We start from the raw sequence: 21966 nt of genomic DNA, 5'->3' as shown, positions 1-21966 counted from the left end.
AAGAAGCTGAACGCCCCTGGAGACACTGCCACTGAGACAAGCTAAACTTATAACTTAAATAATCTGAGCCATGAAAGCTTTTATGTCCAGCTCCTCCAGAGCCAGGGAACTCTGCAGCACAATGACACGCCAAGGCAGGGGCAGTGCAGCTGGGCCCCGTTGCATATTCCCATGGTTTTCTTTGGACTTTTACCAAACTTAACAGTTTATTACTGAAGTCCCAGGTTTTGGAGTCACATGCTTTTTTTTCCTTTCTTTTCTTTTTTTTTTTCCTCCTCTGTGTTTCTCAGCCTTGCACTTTTGGAGAACAGTTTGCAAATGACAGCTAACCACAGCTGGGGGAAGAAGAAAAGGGAAAGGACTTTTTTTTTTTTTTTTTTTTTTTTTTCTGTTTGGTGATTATAACAATGAGGTGGGGAAGAAGATGGACACATTCTTCAAAAGACCGATGACAGTAGCACAAATCCTGCCTCGTGGCCGTCAGGAAGCCAAAGGCAGCCTTGAGGTCTCCCTGGGACCAGCTGAGAGCCAGAGCCTCACCCAGCCATGGACAACTTGTGCTCTCTGCTATCCCACTGCTTTGACAGAAATGCTCAAAGCCTCCAAGTCTCCTCATTGCCCTTACACCACGGGGCAGCAGCACAGCCCTGTCCCATGGGAGGCTGGTGGCTCACGGGCTCTTAAGGCAGCTGCAGACAGCCTTGGAAACCTGTAACTAAGGTAGAATGGAGCCCATTGCAATTACACTCCCAAATAATGCTGCTTTTCTGGCTCTCCAGCAGGTAAACTGCCTGCACGTGGGCCATAGCCTTGCTTTTTTGAGTCAGAAGAGCACAGATTGAGCAGGGCCTCGTACAACAATCCTGCAGGCGTGCCTGCAGCCAAGGGTTCTCCGTGCCATGCTGGAGACCCTGGCAAGGGAAACAAAATCCAACACTTGGCTCCATTCACTTCTCATCCCTGTTCACCTCCATAAATGTCACTGTGGCTCCCATACACACCATAGCACCTGCAAAGGGTGCTGTAAGATCCCTCTTGTCTGGAAGACTTGCCTGGTCTCAGCAGGCTCTGCAGAGGTGGGCAGGCATCACTACCCCTATCTACAGGTGGGGAGGTGAGAATGCAGAAACACCCCAGTTTGTGGCCACGCCGCTTGCCAGAAGGGAGCTGGGAAGGTAACCGGTGCTTGCAGATTCCCAGGCTGCTCAATTTACAAGAACTCTTTGCAAGGAAAACATGAAATTTATAGACTCTGAAATTACGGCATTGGCAAAAGATGCCATCGCTGTAAGCTATATTTCTGCAATCCACTCCAAACCTGTCTACCTCCGAATTTCAAAGATACCTTTTCTTACAGAGTAAATTTGAAATATGTTTGGTCTCATTACTCCCTGGTATGAGCTTTTACAGATTCAGACTCTTTCTTTCAGAAGGAGAAATAAGTAACTTCTGCAGAGTATAGCTATGGGTATCTCATTACAAGAGACCTCCTGCGCCTTCCTGCCTTCATATGCAAATGCAAACCCATGGCAGCAGCTGGGAAACACTCCTTCAAGATAGCTTTTGCTTATTGACAGAAGTAACGATTTTATCATGCATTATCACTGTGCTGAAGGGTTTGGGCCGAAGCCCCAAAGATGGGATCACCTGTTTGCTTAAAAGCGCTCTTTCATTTGGTCTCTAAGTATGAAAGGAAATATTTGCAAAGCTCTTTGACCTCTGAAGGGGTTTGTCCGCATTTGCTTCAAGTGCAATTGCCGTAGGTTTTTGTTTGTTTGTTTTAATAAACAAAACAGAAGAGCAGCCACATCTCCTGGAAACGCTCTGTGATCTCAGTGCTGTTGGTGAATGTTTACTGCCTTGAGAAACTGAATGTGCCTGCAGTCTTGCCTGTTGTTTTCCCTTCCATGCTTTGAAGTGAGAGGAGGGCTTGTCCAGGGGTTGGGACCTTGCTCTCCAGTCCAGCTCTGCACTGAACATTGCCAAGGACAAGAGACGTTTCTGACACCTCCCCCTGTCCCTGGGGTTATGAGCTCCGAGCAGGACATCGCCTCACTGTCTGCCCCTGCCTTTGAGCCCTCACCCCGACCAAAACCTCTGTGATATTTATGGCTCCGCAAAAACTTTGCCTTCCTGAGGTCAATACTGCAGCGGAAGGAGTGCAAAAGCCTAATATTAGTCCCCACGCCTAAAAATTGTCTCTGTCCATGAGAGACAGCTTTGTCCCAGATGTGTCTCCATGGGCAGAGCTTGCACTGAGCACAACACCAAGCAACCGCCATCCCTCCAGGCCTCCAGAGACGTTCAGCGCTGAGGCAGCAGACACCTACAACACTCCTTTAAACACAGCAAGAAAGCTCCCTACTCAGGGTACAGTTTATATTAGCAAAAAGAGCCCTTAATGGAGCACAACGTCCGCCTTCCTCATCAACATCACCTGGCAGAGCAAAGCAGCTCTGTGAGGGTAGAAACTTCAGCTCTGGAGGTGGGGAGAGACAGGTTGCTGGAACATTATCTCTGCCAGGAGCATTTTTTTCCCCCTCCAGACACACTGGGGCAATGTTACGAAGACATACATTTTTCTTGTTGCATTAATTCCAAGCAGCATTATGAATATAGACTGCAGTGTTTCGGAGCTCCGGCTTCCTAGCCTCCAGGAAACTGTCAGGTGAAAAGAGGAAGGAATGGGAGATACACGGTGAACAGTGACTGCATGTTTTAGTGTACCTCAGACCAGGTTTTGGCTAAATCCTGCCACGTTGGGGTCCCTGTTGAACCAAGCCACTTGTGACAAATAACTGGTAATATTCTGACACCGTTTCTGGTTGTCTCCATTCTGGTGGGTGATCTTTGGGCTAAAAATGAGGCTGTTTTAGTGCATTTCAGAATAGATGCAATAATTTAGTCTAAATACTGGACAAAAAAAGAAAATTCCAGCTGCCAGCATTCACTGGAGGACCAACTGTAGAGCATGAAAATGAAATCTTTTCACACTCAGGGAAAGCACAAAGCCTTAGATGAGGACTGAAGGCACCACAAGCTTCAAGCCTGCATCTATTAGAACCCCTGGGGTATCTAGCGCTAAGTCAAACCACAATAATGTCTGGGGCATCTCTGGGGGGATACAGTTAAAAATAATATTTGGCTTTAAAAACTGGCCTGTTTAAACATCTTTCATTTACAAATCAGTTGCAAAAACAGGCTTTGCTTTTCCTTCTCCACATGAAGTGTATTTTCTTTGGGGGTTGCCTCCCCTCAAAGCCAGTTTGTGGGCCCAGCTGAATGAAGGTGCAGGAGGATCAAGTATTTCCTGCTAATATGAAAAGCCGGTTCATAATTTGAACCTGACTTTCCTTGAAAAGTGTACTTTCCCTTTGCAATTCCCCCATCCTTTTAGAGGCAGACAGAGGCTTGCTTGTATATTTGAGCATACCATACCCAAACTTAGTGCACAACGTGTAAAAACAAATAGAAAGTGTGGCCCAGGCTGGACTATTGGCTTCAAATAGTCCTGCACTGCCTAAATGCCACTGCATACTTGGCCTCCAGCATTATCCTGAGTGGCCCCTTTCAGTGGTCTGCATACCAGGTCCTTCAGACACCCAGACTGCTGCTGAAAGATCAGCGTTGTAGGAAGTCAGTCTGCTCGGAGGAACACAGCCCTAGTTTTTCCATAGAGTTACGGACATGTGTTATGTGCTTCTCGGAGCCTTGGCCCTGGCTCCTTCCTGGAAGCAATCCCAGGCAAGATCTCTCATTTGAGGGGTCTCAGTGCTTCAGCACAGGGTCTCCAGCTTGATTCACAGCCTGCTGCAAACAGAAAGTATCTTCCATCAAGACATTTCCTTCAGACAGAGCACAGGGAGAAGCTGAACCCAAGCCATGTGCTGGGCTCTTTTGCTCCCGCAGTGAAGACCTAACCAGGTTGGGTTGTGGTGCTTCTCACTGAGAGCAGCATGATGGAATCATTTAGGTTGTAAAAGACTCTAAGACCATCAAATCCAACTATTAACCTAGCAGTGCAAACAGGACTGTAGGACAGCCACTGTGAATAAACCGGAGCCACCAAATTGCCCACGCTACTCAGAAGGGTATCAGCACAACTGCGCTTTCCCTATCTAAATCTTTATGCCCCATTCCCACACAGATTCAGGCATGCACTGCTCTATGTAAGGACAATTACTGAAGAAGTGACAACCCTGCAAGCGGGAGGTCAGGTTAGAAAGATAAAACTTTCAGACTAGATGAGGAAACAAAGTACGAAGATATTAAGAAACTTTTCCCTGCGAAACAACAAGCCTACAACAGAGCTCGCTTGCACCTCGGTTTCCGATGTGCAAAACCCCTAACACCCTCCTGTAAGAGTCTCCCGATTTCCATGAAGCCCTGATCCTGGTTAGTCCTGGGCCTGGCCCCAGCCAATGGGAAATGTTGCTTCTGTCCTTCCTAATTGGCTTGCTCCAAAGCATCGCTTAATGTATTTGCACTTTAGAAGAAGCCAAACAACAATGTGAGAGCCTTAATGAGAGAGGTGCTGCATGCCAGCAAAGCAATAAATCTCCGGCAGAGGCTGGCATTAGGTCTGCTACCGCAAATTCCTGTTGCAAACCAGTTGGGTTCAGGCATTTGCTGCTGCCAGAAAAAAAAAGGAGAGTTTGGTTAAGTGGCTGACAAATGGCTTCTGCTTGTCGAGTCTCCTAATTAAACTAAACACACTTTCCTTTCAGGTCTGTCTGCAAAATAAGGTTTGTGAAAATGCAGCTTGCAAAGGATGCAAGAGAAGCGAGAAGCTGTGCAGTCACCGAGAGGCTGCTGCCGGCTGCCAGACTGCAGGTAAAGACTCTGGGGGGCCAGGGGAGCATGTCGGGCTTTCTCCACAAGTCAGGTTTGCAGCTGCTTCTGAGCCACAAGCAGAGCTCTGTGTCATGGAATCCTACACTGGATCAAGATGGAGGGTGCTCACAGCTTAAAATATTCCCCATTCAGTGAGCTTTGCTAGCCTGGGCTTTAGTGACATCTCTGCCTGAGTCCATCCAACTGAGATCCACTGCAGATGTACTCCCACAGGGGCAGGTAGTTTGGTTCCTCCATTCCCTCTGCAAAGCCTCCTGTCCCCCAGCAGTGTTTTAGTGCTAAAAAGGTGAAACCTTGTGTTCAGAGAGAGTCACAATGCAACATGTGAAATACATTAGCATGATTTAAAAAATGCTTTCAAATATGCTTTGAACAAAGGTGAAAAACAGCAAGAACGGCAGTCCATCTGTGCTTTTCTGCCTACGTCTTACTGAGCAGACTGTTTCATCAGGGATATTTGGGGAACAGATCTTTGTGCAAGCACGGGGGACGTGGCCATGGATGGGCTCATCGCAGCAGCAGCATTGCTGGGTTTCGGCACACTCCAGCCTGGCTCAGTGTGTCATGCTGACCTGCCTCCCCCCAGTTCCCCCTGCTAAGCCCAGCAGCAAAGGTTTTCATCCCGACAGATTTCTAGACCTGATGATAATATCCAGCGAAAGGTATTTGCAAGTGTCAGGTATTATTAATTTCTGTATATGAAAACTGGAACCCCCTCCCGATAGTCCTGTGTAGCCAAAAGCTCTCTGAGGGCTCAGAAGACAAAATGATCATTTACCTTATTCAGAGTGACAAGAGTGATCTATCCATTAAAGTGACTTTCATCCATCAGTTCATTATGCTTTATGTCTATGCTGATGCGTGTTTTGCTATTTGCTACTTCTTATCGCCATTATGTGACATGCTTTATTCATTGCACCAGGATTTATATCTGCCCTGTTACCTGCTTTATTCTTTCATTATATTTTATATCAGTTTTGCTATGCTAGATGTCTGTACAGCCTCCCTCTAGATATACCTTACCATATTTTATACATTACTTTACATGCCTTCTGCTTTATTCAGACATAAGAAATAATCATCTTGGAGTATATTTAAGTGCTCACAGAGGTAAAAGACTATTGTTTTGATTCAGCTGGATGGAGGAAGCTGCTGTGTTAGCTTTTACTTACAAAGCTACACAAGAAAAATGACATCCTTTGGTTTTAAATAAGGCAGCAGTTTCATCTAAATCAGTCGATGAGGATAAACTGATGTGCCAATATTTTTGTTCAATTGTTCTTCATTTGTGATCACAGAAACATAAAGGTTAGAAAAGCCCTCCAAGATATCTGGTCCAACCATCTTCCTACCACCACTATCACCCACTAAACCATGTCCCTAAGTACCACATCCAACCTTCCCTTAAACATCCCCAGGGTGTTTATATAATTGATTGAAGGAGAGATCCCTCCCACCTTGACCTAGCCTTATAAAATTAAATATGGGATTCAGTTCCAAATTATGACACTTAATCTCCGTTTTTTCCTGAGATTTTCCTGAGATTTAGGTCACCGTAGAGCAGACACCCACCCAGCATGCAGAGGTATCTGCAGTTAACAACCAAAATGCTGATTCTTAATCCGGAGCTAAACCTCGGCTGTCCCACCAGGCTTGTTTGCAGAGAGGAATCCCTTCTGCAATGGCAGCTGGAGCTGTCTCCATATCATGGTGGAAAGGATGACTGAGGAAGTCTCCAAAATAGAAAGGATAGCAGGGGTACAGGAAGACTTTGAGATGTGTCAAAGTTCTGGAACAAAATGTCCCAGATTCCTGCAGCATCGGCACACGGATGTGTGAGCATCCGTCAGACTCCAGAGGACTGCGGGTGCTGGTGAGTGCTTGTCCTCTTCCAGCACAGAGGCCAACCCAGGATCGGGTCTGGCCATGAGACAGGCGCACTCCACAAGAGCAGTTCACATCCAGAGCCAAATTCACCTTATTTGAGGGCAAAGGAGAACCCTGTTCCACAGTTCAGTCCTGGACCCTGCCCATTGCAAACTGCAGAAGGTTTGCCCAAGTAGTGGCTTGCTGCTCGCCACAACAGAAAAACAACATATTTCAAGAACTTAGTCACCATATAAAAATCTCATCCTTTTTGCATTTTCCATCCCCAGGTTTGTTCATAACCTGCCCTTGCTGCTCACTTTAAGCATCTGCAATTACCTCCTATGAATGATATTTTTGTCCCAGGGCCTGATTTGTTCAGGAAACAAACAAACAAGCAAACAATGGATTATTTAGCTGCAAAAGGGAACAAATCTGCCTGCTGCTACATTTGCAAACCCCAAAAGATTTATTAGGAGACATCAAAAAAGGTGAGTGTTTTCTGCACAAAGCTGGCAGAACATACTGTATGAATAACTGAATGACCTTTCAAATATTTACACATACCTAGGATCCTGCATGGAGGCTGCTTCTGCTCCTTCACCCACCCACTCCCAAGCTTTTCACCCCAATTCCCTTGCAGCAGATAGAGAAACACTGAAATATATTTTTAACAAAACAGCCATAGCCAAGAACAATAGCTGAGAAATGTAGGAAAACACAGTCAATTTGCACTGTAGAGTTAAGCCTTTTCAGAGCTGTGAATGTCAACTGAAGTCCCAACTGAGACCAGGAAAAGAGAGAGCTTTTAGCAGCTGGTCACACTGAGCAAGGAGTTGTAGAAAAAAAAGGGAAATGGGGACCATAAAGGCTGCTGTTGGCCTGGTTAGAAAGAAATCCTTACTGCGTTAAAGACTAGCATCTCAATAAAATTTACCTGGTTGCACTTCCAGCACAAAGGATGGTTGCATATATCTGACTAATTCCCACTGAAAGTCAGCAGAAAGGCTGTGGAGCGAACCGTGCCAGCTGGTAGCAGAGGTATTACCAAGGATGTCAGCAGGAGAGAGGGGACAGTCCGAGCCAGTAGCAGTGTGCTGCTGGGACTCAGGTGCTGAGCTGCTGTTGTCCTCCAGATAGATGGCCTGTCCCCAGAACTGCCCTGCAAAAAGCAGGGTGGGCAGCAGGCGCATGCAGCTGTTGCTGATGTGCTGCAGATCCCAAATCTGTTTGGGAATGTCACCACTTCAAGAGACTAACAAATTCTGACTCCTTAGATCATATTTTTAGATAAACATTATGATTAAAATTAAATTACCTCTTGAATAAAAAATCTCACAGGGAGTAACTGTGGCATCCTCAGCCTTTGGCAGTGGTTCTATTGTTTAGCCATAAGACCAAGCATTTGCTTGGCAGGAAAACAGCAAGTATTCCTCTCCAAAACCATATGGAGAGCTGAGGCATGGGATTGTCTCTGACACCTACATACCAAGAAATCAACCCAATCTGGTCCCCCTGGAGCACCTTTCTGTGAGCAGAAGGAAGCTGTCCTGACAAAACAATCAGCTGTCCTGTGGCAGGGGAGCTGCATGGACTTGGTTGGTACTAGGTAGGAGCCAGCAGGACCCTCTCCCACATCCCAGGGCAGAGGCCACCGTGCTTTACGGGGGGGTACGTATGGAGTAGCACAGCCATGCACAGCCCTGCGTACCCCAAAAACCCAGGCACATGAAGCCAGTCTCCTGGGAGCACAATCACACCACTGGTTTGACAACAAGGGGATGAACAGGTTTCATTCCGCTTCGGCTTTTAATTCACTAATTTCTAAGCACTTCAGACTGCTACATATGGAAAGTAATTGTCCTAATTATAATACTAATTATATTGTTCAAGTTATGCTGTAGTGCTAAGATATTTAGCAGTGCTACAACTAAAGAGGGTGTCTGCATAGTGCAGGTACAGTCCTCTGTGCAAAGAGCTGTAGGAGATGGGGAGCGGGGTGTGAGGATGGTTACGCAGGGAGCCGGGCAGAGAAGGGCCTGATCAGTTGGTGTCAGTGCTATCAACACTCATCTTCAAGGAAATAAAAAGAAGGATTTGGTGGCTACTGCGTGGTTCCCTGCAGCAACTCCTGTTTTTCTCAGGAAGCCCTGTGTGAAGGCGTTTCAGAGCCCCGGCTCACCCCAGGCTGCAGCAGGCCTGGCAGGCTGCCCTCAGGCAGCAGTAGACCTTGAACCACCCTGCTTGGGGACGGGGGCATTAAAGCTTCTGGGTGACTTTAATTTTAGCTCTGCAGGCTTTTAGCCCTGAAAGTCTGCCTCAGTTGCAGCGTGTGCTGGAAAGCTCAGGACAGGGAGCCAGGGAGGCTTTGGGAAATGGCTGTGCCCTGGCACCAGAGACGGCCCTGAGCAAGCCCCTGCTCTCCCCTGTGAGCTTTGCAGAGCAGTTGTGTCCCCTGCGGTGGCCTCTTGATGTCACTGTGGTAACACCGATCAGTTCCGTGGCTCAGGTGCCTTTGGATCAGGCCGGGAGCACTTTTTCCCGTGGCAGAGAGAAATCTTGCGTTTTGCACCCATTCCTGAAAGGAAGCATCAATCTTGCAGGGTTGCAAATAGTCTTTTCTTGTGACTGTCCCCAGTACCATTGATCTTAAAATATTGCCGCAGTTTGTGCGCATAGATTTCAAAACATTTGTCTTTTATGCCAAAATGAGAACAATCCATTCCCCCTTACATGGCCACTATACCCGCCCCCATTCCCTCTTGTGCAAGTGCTTCGTCTCCAGCAGTAACATAGGAAAAGCAGCACAGAAAGCCCAAGCCAAACTTTTCCAGCCCAAAACAAAGATGAGGATCAGCTTGTACCCTACACAAATGTATTGCAACCTAGTAGAACTTTTTCCAAAATACCTCTATCCCCCAAATTATAATATAAAAAATTGGAACATTTTGTTTCGCTGTTTTCAAAATAAAAAATTTCACCTTCTCAGGCTGAAAAAACATTTGACCTCAAAATACGTTTCAGTGTTATATATGGAAAAAAATATGGTGCAACCAAACCAAAATGTTTCACTTGGTCAGATTTTGAGTCTTATTATGCAAGACAGCACACTTTTGGATACTTTCATTTCTGTTTGATTTTTCTTCCCCTTTTTCTCCAAAATTCAGAACTGCCTAAGGACCAAAAATGCAGTTATTCACAGATGTACTGTAATTAGCTAGAACTTCTCTGTATCTCTTAAGAATCCAATCAATGATTACTCAAGTGAACTACAGAGGCCTTGCAGGAATTTAAGTAGGGTAGAGTCCTTAAGCTGATTTTCTGCATAAAGATTAATTTCATCCTGGTTAGAAACAAATGGAATATATCCTGCTGTCTCTGTCCCCTTGTGACTGTCCTTATTAAGGACCTAAGCTTAAAATTCTCAGTTGGACCAGGCTCCCACTGAGTTAATGAGGTCTTTGAATGGGATTTTGAATTGGTTTTGAATAGAGCGGTTGGAGCTCTGCAGTGAGCACAAAGAGCCCTCCTTGCAATGGAGGCAGAAGATCCTCGCCACCCATCTGTCATCATGCAACTCTTGGCAAAGTCCTGTTCCAAAATACTGCCAAGAAACACTCAGTTTTAGTGAAATGATACCACCCTCCCCAGAACACAGGGCACTGACTCTGCTGATGGGTTTCAAGTCACAAGGAAGACCATCCTGGACCTCATTTCAAAGGACAAAGATGCTTTGCTGCCTGCAAAACTATTAATTCTGGTGAAGTTATCTAATCCAGCAGCTGAGCAATTCTTGATCTGGTTTATTAAAAAAATAATTACTCTGATATGCAAGCTTTTGAGCAGTCAATAATTCTGTGGGACTGCTCTTGAGGATTCAGTCACCATGTCATTAGCTTTATGCATGACATTTTACTGTGTTCACCTAAAATAGAAAACTGAAGATGGAATAAAATATAATTTGCTGAAGAATCTCTGGACAGATCCTGCATAGACTTCATTTGAAGGCAGGCAAAGTAGGCAGCTCAGCTTAGATTCACATCTCAGTTGGAGAAGAGATACAGAAACAAAAGTAAAATACTTCATTGAAATGAATCTTGGGTTAAAAAAAAAAAAAAAAGCACACCACAATTATCATGTGGAGTTTTATCACTGTAAGTGGAATGTATAATAATTAAAAAGTTTTGATAAAGAAATCTTTAAAATGTACAAAGGAAATGTCTGTCATATTTTCTCAAACGTGACTGTTACACTATGGAGCTGATTGAATTTTTTTTTTTAAAAAAATCCAATCAAGAAAAAGAAGAAAAATAGCTGAAAACATTCAGCAATTACTGAACCATTCTTCTCAAGAAGCACAGACTAAGAACTGAAGAAAATAGACAGCAACCACTTTCCTCTCCTTTTCACACTCCAAGAAAAATGATCTAAGCAGAGTTTTATATAGCCCAGTAGGAGAAAAGAGCAGAGATTCCATTAAATTCACTGACGACTTCATCTTTCTTATATGGATACAGTTTGGAGGACTGACTGATAGCTCTCAATGGGAATCTTCTATGAAACACAAAGATACAATTTTTACATATTAATTTACTGCTCTCATGGATTTTAAAAGTACTACGTGGGTAGCAGCTACATGTTTGATAGTAGCTATGGAGGAACCCTATCAGCTGGGAGTTTCTTTTGATCCTGGTAACCATCCAAAATGTTACGCTTTTCTTTTAGGTCTTCAAAATCCAGGCCAGGAGTCTCATAAGAACTGATTGTGGCAGAACAGCCTCTTTCATGTCCCAGGACCTGAGGAGGGGCCTGTATTTAACTAACACTTGGCATCACAATCCAGCCTTTATGTCTGTTCCTTTCCCTGCTGGATATGTCAAATGATGTGAAAACAAAAAACTGGAAAACTTATCTATAAATTTCGGATAACAATTTTTTTTATTATTATTATTTTTTCCCTCTGAAGCAGATGTGCAATATCTAGACGGGATTTACCCTACTGCCTCCCCCCTCCCCTCCCCTCCCCACTTTGGGCTATTGGACTTCAGAACAGAGAGAACTCAGAACTCCCTGAAATGTCACTCCTGCCACCGTGTACACGTCTACATCTATTTTGTGGATAACGCCTCAGGATCCCTGGGCAAAAGCTCTTCTTGTCTGCACAGATCAATGCCCTGAGACATGAGCCCATCAGACTGTTTTCTCTGCTGGCCCTGGTTACTTAGGGCAGTGCTTTGTATGCTTATTCATCCAACTGGCATAGGGAACATCTGCTGAAAACATATATCATCCTTACAAGCGTGCTACTGTACATGAATTACGGAGAGGTGAAGGGAATGGACTGTGTGGTCCAGTGGTTGGGGTCACAGAGCCAAATTTCCCCAGTATGAATCGGCAGTGACTCCACCAGCTCCAGCAGAGCGGATAGGTGTAACGCACAGCTTTCCTTGGAGGAAATCTCTATTTACACCTGCATGAGTCAGAGGAGCATCTGCTCAGAGAGCTCCACCTCTGCCAAGTCAAAGAGCGAGCGTGGGAATCCTCAACCTCGCGGCGCTCAGGGAGCCACCACCCAGGAGCGGCTCTCCAAAACCCCAGAAGAGGACACTCCTGGAAAGCTCCACTGATGCATCAGAGCAAGGATTAGAAAACCACATTACATGTGGCCTGGCCTTGCCCAGGGCAGTGGTTTCTCACCATCACAGGCCCCCAGGCAACAGCTTCTAGCAAGGTGGATGCTGCTGCCTGTGGTTTCCTTGCCTGCTGCACATAACCATGACTTAGGGCTTCAACTCATCAGAGGGGTACATCCAAAGGGACAGATTCTGCTTATTTTTTTATTTGTATCGTCATAGTGCTTTTATTAGCACTATCCAGGTTCCATTGATTTCAGGGTTGTGAACCCAAAGCAACTCCACTTAATTCAACGGTGTAAAACCTTTGCTAAGAGGGGTTTTACTCTAGTTTTATAGGAGCATAACTGCAAACTTAATATGAATGAAAGGAAAAGTAATTTATATTCCTGGCCAGCTTTTCTTTCCCTGCCCCTGCCCAGCACAATTTCGTATCTATAATGCTCTTTTGCAGCAATGGGAAATAACAGAGAAACCTACTCCGAGGTAACAATGGTATTAACTGCACAGTGCTAGACTTTAAAATGGGGAGATTAAAGACTGGCACTCTTTTATAGAATAATACAAAGAAACAACCTGAAATTTCTCCAAAAATAAATTAGCCTGTTAAAATGTTGAGAAATAAACCTAACTCTTCTGCCGACAAAAAGAATAACGAAACAGGCTTTGTTTCCAGACAGATTTCCTGATTGCAAGGAAAATTCTAAAAAGAAAATCCAAAATAAAGCAACAAAGAAAAAAAATTACCATGTTAAGTCCTTGGTATTTTTCAGGAGTGTGGTTATTTTCCTCTTCACAGGTAAAATAAAACATTGCTTTGTAGAGAAGTTGTGATGTTCTAGAATGTCAGAAAACTCTTAATTAGAGGTAGAATTAATTATACCTGCATATATAACCTATTAATTATAGGTTTCACCTGCCCTAATTAGCTCTTAAAAAGATCCTGCTTTTATTCCTAATAGTCACATAAGCTCTGGGAAAAGGCACAGAAGAGACAAAGATGTTTCCAGGCATCTGTCCCAGTGGTGCAGGGCTCGTCCCTTACCAATGATGTGAGAAGTGCCCGAGATGAGACCTCCCACCGGAAGAAAAAAGTCCATTTCACATCAAAATGAAAGCCTTCTTAGCTTCTTTAATCTCTCATTTTCACCTTTATCTTGCCTTTTTGTTATTAGATTCTAACTATAGCTAGAAACTGAAATAATCAAAAGCAAAAATAAATTATTTAGGAGGATGTCCTAAATAGGTTCCCTGCCCTGGGAATGGTGCCTTAAGCTGCTCTTCATAGGCAGGTATGTCAGATTTCTTTTCCACAGCAAAAGACTGACTAGTTTGTCCACCTCCACTTGTTAGTACCTATGGGTAGCCTTGAAAAGATTCAGGCTTTGTAACTGACAGCCTGCAAATGAGATTTGGGCTTTTTGATTGCGCAAAGCTGGAAACCTCATCGCCACGGCTGGTTTGGACATCCGTTTGTGGACAACGCATTGTGCAGCGGAACAAAGGAGATGCGATAAGCTGGGTTCCTTGCTTAGGAGGAAGGGTGGGGTTTTGTTGTTATTATTGCAGCATTTTTTTTTGACTAAAGAAATGAGAATTCATGAAAATCCCTACATAAAGGTGTATGGTTGAATTTACCTATTTCATTGCTGGCTGGTAGAAAGCACGCTCCAGTTAAATACCAATTTCTCTCAATAGTTGTGTGAAAATTATTAGATCTGTTGAAATAAAAGTGGTAAAGAAGGGGAAGACAGGATCTTGGTTTGGTACCCGCTGTACTCTGAAGCAAGAAAGTATTCTAACAGAGCAAAATCTCTGGTAATTCCTGTTACAGGTTGATTTGACAGGAAGAGGACCGTGACAGTTGTCGGTGACCTTATCTTGAGAGAACAGCTCTCATATCACACCCCTCAAATATGCCCTTCTATCTCCTAAAACTACCCCAATTTACATATTAATTTATTACCTGTGCGGTGTGTCATCCCATAAGATGCACTTAGCGAGACCTCATTCTACTGGATAAGATTGCATTCATATCGCTTTGACCTTGACAGCAGCATTAAGACCACTTAATGCATCATTTTCAGAATTCACAAATATATTAAGAATGCTTGGTTCATTGCAGCCTCACTTCACTAATGTCTCATAAGGGCTCTTGATGCTAAAACAGGGTATTATCTCCTCTCTGCACACTCTAGATTTACTAGCTAGTATAATACAAGATTAATTGCTTTCATTACTCCACCATACTCATTTTATTATGTTACAGTAAACATTATACACTTATTTCTATTATACATACAATGTTACTTCTGCTAAAGAATTTAGCAAATGCTTTGGTTAGGCCAATTAAGATTTTCCTTGTTTAATACATATCCCTTTGTCACCATTATTTTTAAAGGACTTAATCTACAGAAATATGTTACTACAGGCAAAGCCAAAATTGCATGATCCATGCTGGGGTCTAGGGAGGTTTTTATAATGGGCCCGAGCAGTGGGAGCTGGGAAGGCAGCCGCAGTCAGGCGCAGCACAGGCTCCTTTCTGTGTTTTACAGCGGAGCAGAAACCTGGCTGCTTTCGAGGCACCGGATTTTTGCTGTTAGGCGCCAGATGATAATTTAGCTCTCCAGCTCCAGCTGTGCCAGACACACTTCATTTTCATAAGCAGTTACATCAGGGCACCGGGAAGTTTGGACAGACTGAATATAGAGTTCATATGTCTATGGCAGAAAGCATCTGGGACCAAACTGTGCTTATGTCCATATCAGATATAGCCATATCGACGGCAGTCCAGCCTCCTGTGGCAGTGTACAAAGCCATGCTGCTTTCTTTGAAGGAGCTGTATTGCGTGTACAGCAGTGACGACAAGCAGAGCCTGCCTCCCAAAATCCAGGCTGCAGGGGAGAGGTGCAGAGCTTCACCTCCAAGGTTGCAGTGCTTGAGAGGTTATGAGCCAGCCATCAGCATGACGGCTCCTTCCTCACCTCCTGTCCGCTGTCATCTCTCAATCTGTCTCCATCTCTCCTACTCTTTCACTCATTTTCACATCCCCAACAAGCAAACAGCGAGAATCTCTGTCGTTCCTGTGTGCTGGTGCCAATTTTCAGCTCAGAGCTTGGGTCTGGAGCACAAGGGACCACAGTGCTGCTTGCACTGGATGCTATGAGCCTGGCAGCATGAGCCAAAACAAACCCTCCCTCCGCTCCGTGCAGGTGAAACAGCTCATATTGTTCCATTCAATAAATATTTCCGAGCTAATTGCACTAGCCTGAAGGCTCAGGCAGATCTAGGAATTGGAAACTGCAGCAGCAGGAGCATTGCACCTGGATATGGACCAGCAGTGTGCAATGGTAAGAGCTGCAAAAAAACTGCCTGCACCAAACCGCTGGCAGTACTTGATCCCAAACACCTAGCAATCAGTGAAGGAGAGGCTCCAAACAGTAAGTGTTGTGCATGTATTCCCTTGGAGAGACTCCCTGGGATGCTGAAAACAGGCTTTGTGGTATAAATGAAAATCAGCATATTTGGGGTGCTGATTTTAACTCTGAGCACACATCCTGCCCGCAGGCAGCACCAAGAGACAGTCCATGTCACACGCAGCCTGCACACCAGACACTGAGCGAGCTGCCATGTGTTCTTTTAAGATGGAGGAAATCAAGGATTTAACACTCCTGACAAAATCAGTTCACAATCTTGCTTTCCTATTTTCTCCTCTCTTATCCCTAACCATGCTCAAAAATCAGTTTAGTTCAGTGAGGCTTTCAGCCGTCCTGCCGGGGCTTGTCCTGTAACCTCTGGTCCGCAGAGCCTCCCCCCACCCCACGCGTGTTTGCAGAGCATGGGGGAGATCTCCAGAAGTCACCAGGGAGAAAAGCAGAGAACAGCCAGGAGCTGGCAGCTCCCAGCACTGGGGGCCACTGAGAATTAGAAACCAAGATGAAAGCAGAAGGAATTCCTCTTAAATTTCTCAGGTATACCTGAATAATGGGGGGTTAGGATATAAGTGAAGCTGGGGATTGAAGGGGGCTGCAAATCTGTCTCCAAGCCAAAATTATAATTCCCTGAGCAAGAATGCGATCAGCTGTGGTACAGGGCTGTTGGAAGTTTGGCCTGGATGTCCTGAGAGAACTGGTCAGGATTTCTGTATTTATTTGTCCTATTTATTTAGAAGAAAATAGGACAAAATCCTTGGAAATATATTGTTTGCAGGAAGAAATGAGCCGTGATTTTTGGGGGGTGGATAAAATCCAAACATTGGGCTTTGAACATACCAGCTTACTCTATTGCCTACCTCACACTTTCATTCTCTTGGACTGAAATTCCCTCAATGTCTCACAATCCTTTCCACAAAGATGCAAGGCCATACATCTTGGGATTTGCATTTGGGCCACTGAAGGAAGACATTCAGGACATTCAGCTGGAGAATCCAGGTACCTTTTTCTTGAATGAAAAAAAAAAAAAAAAAAAAAAAAAAGAGTTGAGAAAGGGTAATGCTAAGGGTAATGCTTCTTTTATTTTTCTTGGTATTTAATATCCCTTTTCTCCCAGAGTAGTCTACTTTCTCTTCTTCCTACTATTCTTCAATAGACTAATTCCCACCATTACTTTTAATTAAATGTGCACACACATTGTGGCATAACTGATAGTTAAATGTCATTGCAGCACCTGAACAGATAACAGCAGGTTGGAGAAAGGTCCTCAGGAATGCCATCTGCACTTGTGCATCCCCGTAACGCAGCCCAGCTTTTGGTACCCAGTTGTTGAATTTGATGTTTGGTGGATTTTTTTTCTACAAATGAAAGTATCTTGCAACAATCCTCATGAACGCAGAGTGTCTGTCACGCTCAGCCTCCAGCCCTCCTCTTTGACTGTAACTGTAAAAAAACAAGATCTGTTTCATACCAAACTAGATGCTGGAAGGTCATAAATCCCACCGCACACCTTTTTAAAACCGGCGATGTTTTTTTCGAGGCGCTCCTGCGGGCTGGGTAATATAGACCCTGGCGTTGTGCTGGGGACCATCGTGAGACTCCACGGCAGCCTCCCCAGTGAATTCTTCCTCCTAAAAGTGATTCCAACTGCGTTACCCAGACTGCTTAAATAAAGACACCCTTACAAGGCCTGTTTGTGTGCTGGCTTTCAAGGCTTTTCATTCATTTTTTTATTTCTTTGCCTGCAAGTGGAATGACTGGATGTTTCTTCTCTAGGAGGGGAAGGGGAGAGAAATGTTTTGAGGATGCAGCGATTCAGAAAATCTTACTGATCTGAGGCTGGGATTTGTTCTGATGCTCTATCACAGAAGTCACCCTTATCCAGAACACTTCTGCCCTGGACTGGCTACCCGATGGTGTTGCTCAAAACCTGATTGATTCCTCATATCTTTGGGTGGCTGAGGAGTGTTTAGTTCCCCCTACATCTCTGTTTCCCAGGTTCAAGCCTTTTGCAGAAGTCTTTGCCAGGCACGAAACTTGCACGAGGTGATGAAGGGATCTGGGCAGTGTGTGCTAGACAGATTTTTTTTCCACTCTATTCCAGCCTCTATTACTGCTGGTGCCAATGGTCAGGAAAGCAGCCCTTTGCCATGGATGTCTGAGAAGACATCTCCAGCCATGCCCTGGCTCTTGCGGGCAGTGGATGCTGTGCGGTGGAGCTAGAAGGAGAGGTCAAACCATGGAAGAAATGATTTGCTCTCCACACCACCTCCAGGCCAGAAAAACCTGCCAAAGGGAACATCCCAGTAAACCTGTCCCTGGGACTCCTTTTCCCTGGGAGGTGCCTGGTCCCAGGCACCTGTCACCGTTCCCAGGCAGGGCACAGAGGGAGGCCGTGGGTCTGCGAGGCTGCCAGGACACTCACACACACAAGTCCTGCTCCGTTTTTACTTAGTGTCAGAGCAGGGAAATCATAATCACTAGAACTAAGAACTATTTGTTATTTCTTTGTGATGGAAACTTTGTCAAGGAATTGGAATACTTCTGATCCTGGACAAGGGCAGAATGCATTTTGCCTAAACTAAATGCAACTTGCCTAAACTAAACTTTTCAGAAATGTTTGGGCAAAGCTTTATCTATAGATACATACATATATACACAAACACATCTGTGAGTCAGAATGCTCCATTGAATTAATTTTCATTTTTAGAAATATCTTCGAAACATCACGTAAAGCTTTATTATTTCAAAGTGTTCAAACTAGCTGGTTCAGGATTTTTGTTTTATTTTTTACTTTTATACCCGAATAAAGGTGACAACACTGATTAAAACACAGCCATTCTGTCAAAAGCCTCGAATTCCAGCTAACAGGCACATTCCCAAAGAAGACAACCCTGGGAAAACCCAGCTCCATTTCCCCCCCACCCCGATCTCCCCATAGAACAGGTCATCTCTGCATGTTTGCACCAGACATCCATATATCCTTGGCAATGTGTCCAGAGATGCGAGAACTTATGCGCGTTTCTTCTCTTTGCTGTGTCCCCTTACTTAAACCTGTATTATACTCCTATTCAAGATGTTCTTTAAAGATACTAACTTAAGAATGCATAAATATATAAAGATACATATGTGTGTGTGTGTATGTATATATATTCCCACCACAGCCCACAGCAACCACGGCAATTTCCCCATTGGAAAAAATAATACCCATTAAACATTTTTCAAATATCTGTGGCAGGAAGGTGGCTTGGTCCGCGCTCCCATCTCCCCCCCCCCCCCGGGGGCCCGGATCTCATACCGTGCTGAAGCTCACGCTGGAAGATGCGTTTGGTGGTTTTGGCAGGATCCCAAGCAGCTGTTTGTGCATCCCATAATGCCATCACACAGAGTTATCTATGTGCGGGGTGACGGCAGGTCAGGAGGGAGACTCGTCACCTGGGGCCACAACACACCCACCCTGTCCCTGCTGCTGAATCGCCCCCTTGCAGGAAAAGTGCTATTTTGGTGCTGTTTTCACCCACAGCATGGAACAAAACAACTCTTCAACAAGCCATCACTTGCACCATCACAGCCAGCAAGTGCTTCCTAATTCCCAAAGGAGGCCACATCTTGAGCTTTCATTTATGAAGTAACCGAACACATCATTTTTTTTTACGAGTCAGATGACAAAATATTTTTTTTAAAATAAATTAATTGAAAGGTTAAACAAGTCAGGCTTTTTAGATTGTTATCACATCCGAAATTACCCATCTCAGATTTGATCAGAATGAAGCATACTATTCATCTCGAAACAAATGATTTTGTCTATTTCTAGCTATTTGATACTTTTTTTTTTTTTGCTTGGAAATTGAAACAGAATTTAAGTGTCGAAAGCAATTTTTATTTTAAAAAGTTGCCCAACTTCTAGAAACAGAGCGCTCCGATTATTTTCCTTGTGAACTGTGGGCAGTGAGCAGTTATAAACATTTGGTTCTTAAACTCTAGGATGCTGACTCTTTTTTCAAAACAAAATAAAACAAAACACAACCTTTTATTCTCATGCATCTTTTATCCTTTGCAGCAGAATCCAGGTGAGTCACAACCTCAAGGTCTGGCTTTGACATTTTTTAAAATTAACTATTTTGATTTATGGCAGCATAAAAGAGAATAGATTTTTCACCTTAAGCCTCCAATTCTCTTTTTGTGTGAAACGAGCTGAAAGAAGCAGAATTAGAGAGTAGTGCTTTTAAATAAGTCACTTCATATATATTCATGCAATTTGCGCTCTGAGAAGCTGCTATGTCTGGATATAGATTTCATGACTATTCAGTAGATTCTAATCACTTAAACGTTCACATCCCTCCATGTGGATATGTGTTTGTTTTAAAAGTAAATGAACCAGTATTAAAAATATCCAAGGAAGCTATCACTCTCTGGATTAGGGACTCTGTGCCATCATCAGGGGCAGTACATAGCACAAAAGGGCTTTTGTCTACTCAGAAGCCCAAACTGCATCAGCTCCATAAATAACACCTCAATAATGCTGCCTGTGTCCAGGCCTCTGTGCTGTGTTTATTGCTGCAATGGCTGACTACAGAGTTCAAAAAAACTATTCTTGAACAAAGGCTTTGTGGGTTGGATTCAAAAATATCCCCACCTACAAATCCCACACTCCCAGATCTGTCCATTGCTAGAAGGAAAACAAGGCTAAACATCTCTGTGAGCTGCAAAATGGGTCTTGAAGAGCCTAAGATCTTGATTTTCAGGTAGCTGAAGTGAGAGCCCAAGCTATCACTTGGCACTAGCCCAAGCTCCCACGCTCCATCTTCTCTTTCTCACAGCCATCCAGGTGATAACTACCAGCCACAGATCCCCACTGCCCTGAGCACACTGCTGTGCCCAGCGTATTTCAGCACAGGATCCCATGTTCATGACAGAGGATGTGCCAGAGGTGTAAAGGCCAGCTGGCCATGGGGAAACCCACCCTCTAGAGGCAGCACAGACACAGCCATTGACACTGCCACAGGTCCCAGCTCATACTGCGAGTCCTTGATCCTTGGAGACAGTCACGAACACGGTCCCTGCAGCATTTGGGTTCTGGTATCAAACCACGCGTGTTCGGTCCTCCAGGCTCCAAGGGCTGTCTGTATCTGTGCTGGGGTTGACTGAGATGCTCCCATACAGCTGGCCCGTGGCAAAGCCTCCATGTCATGCCCAAGGGAATCACAGTGCTGTCCAGGGCAATTTAAAAGACTCCCAATAACCCCCACTGCTTTCCAGAGATCTGTAAAACACAGACAGTGCCCCCAGTGCTATCCAGAGATATTTAAAACACTCCCAGGGAACCCATGCTTGTCCATAGCCATTTCAGATTCCCAGGGCCCCACCACCACCGCCCAGAACTATTTAAAAGGCTCCAAAGGGCCTCCAAATGCTGTCTAGGACCATTTAAAACACTCCCAGTAGCCCCCACTGCTGTCCAGAGCCATTGAAAACGCTCCCAGTCCTGTCCCCCAGTGCTGTCTAGAGCCATATAAAAGACTCCCAGAGCCAGCCTCTGCTGCCCAGAGCCATTTCAGATCCCCTCGAGGCATTCCTGATCCGCTTAAAACATTGCCAGTGCCCCCAGGGTGCTCCAGAGCCATCTGAAACACTCCCAGTGCTCCCCAGTGCTGCCCAGAGCTGCTGCAAGGACTTCAAAGCCGCCCCCCCCCCAGTGCTTTCTGGAGCCGTTTAAAAGGCTCCCAGCGCCCTCTAGTGCTGTCCAGAGCCATTTAAAAGACTGCCAGCACCCCCCCGCTGCTGTCCGGAGACATTTCAAAAAATGCCAGTAACCCCCACGCTGTCCAGAGCCATTTAAAAGACACCCAGGGCCCCCCCAGTGCTGTCCAGAGCCATTTATAAGACCCCAAAAAACCCTCCAGTGCTTTCTGGAGCATTTAAAACACTCTCAGAGCCCTCCCCAGTGCTTTCTAGAACCATTAAAAACATTCCCAGTGCCCCCCAGTGCTCTCTAGAGGTCCCCAGTACACTCCCAGTGCACCAGTGCTGTCTGGAGCCTTCTAGTATAATCCCAGTATCCAATCTAGAGCCCCTCATCAACATCCCAGTATTTCTTCATCACAGAATGAAATAACTTCATTGCCAGTGGTGTTCAGAACTGTGCTAGTCAAGAGGGTCTGGTGCCAAGAATTGTAGGTAAT

The sequence above is a fragment of the Oxyura jamaicensis genome, chromosome 23, assembly GCF_011077185.1.
Source record: "Oxyura jamaicensis isolate SHBP4307 breed ruddy duck chromosome 23, BPBGC_Ojam_1.0, whole genome shotgun sequence".
Taxonomy (NCBI): domain Eukaryota; kingdom Metazoa; phylum Chordata; class Aves; order Anseriformes; family Anatidae; genus Oxyura; species Oxyura jamaicensis.
The sequence above is the reverse complement of the archived record's forward strand: the minus strand, read 5'-3'. Positions refer to the sequence as shown.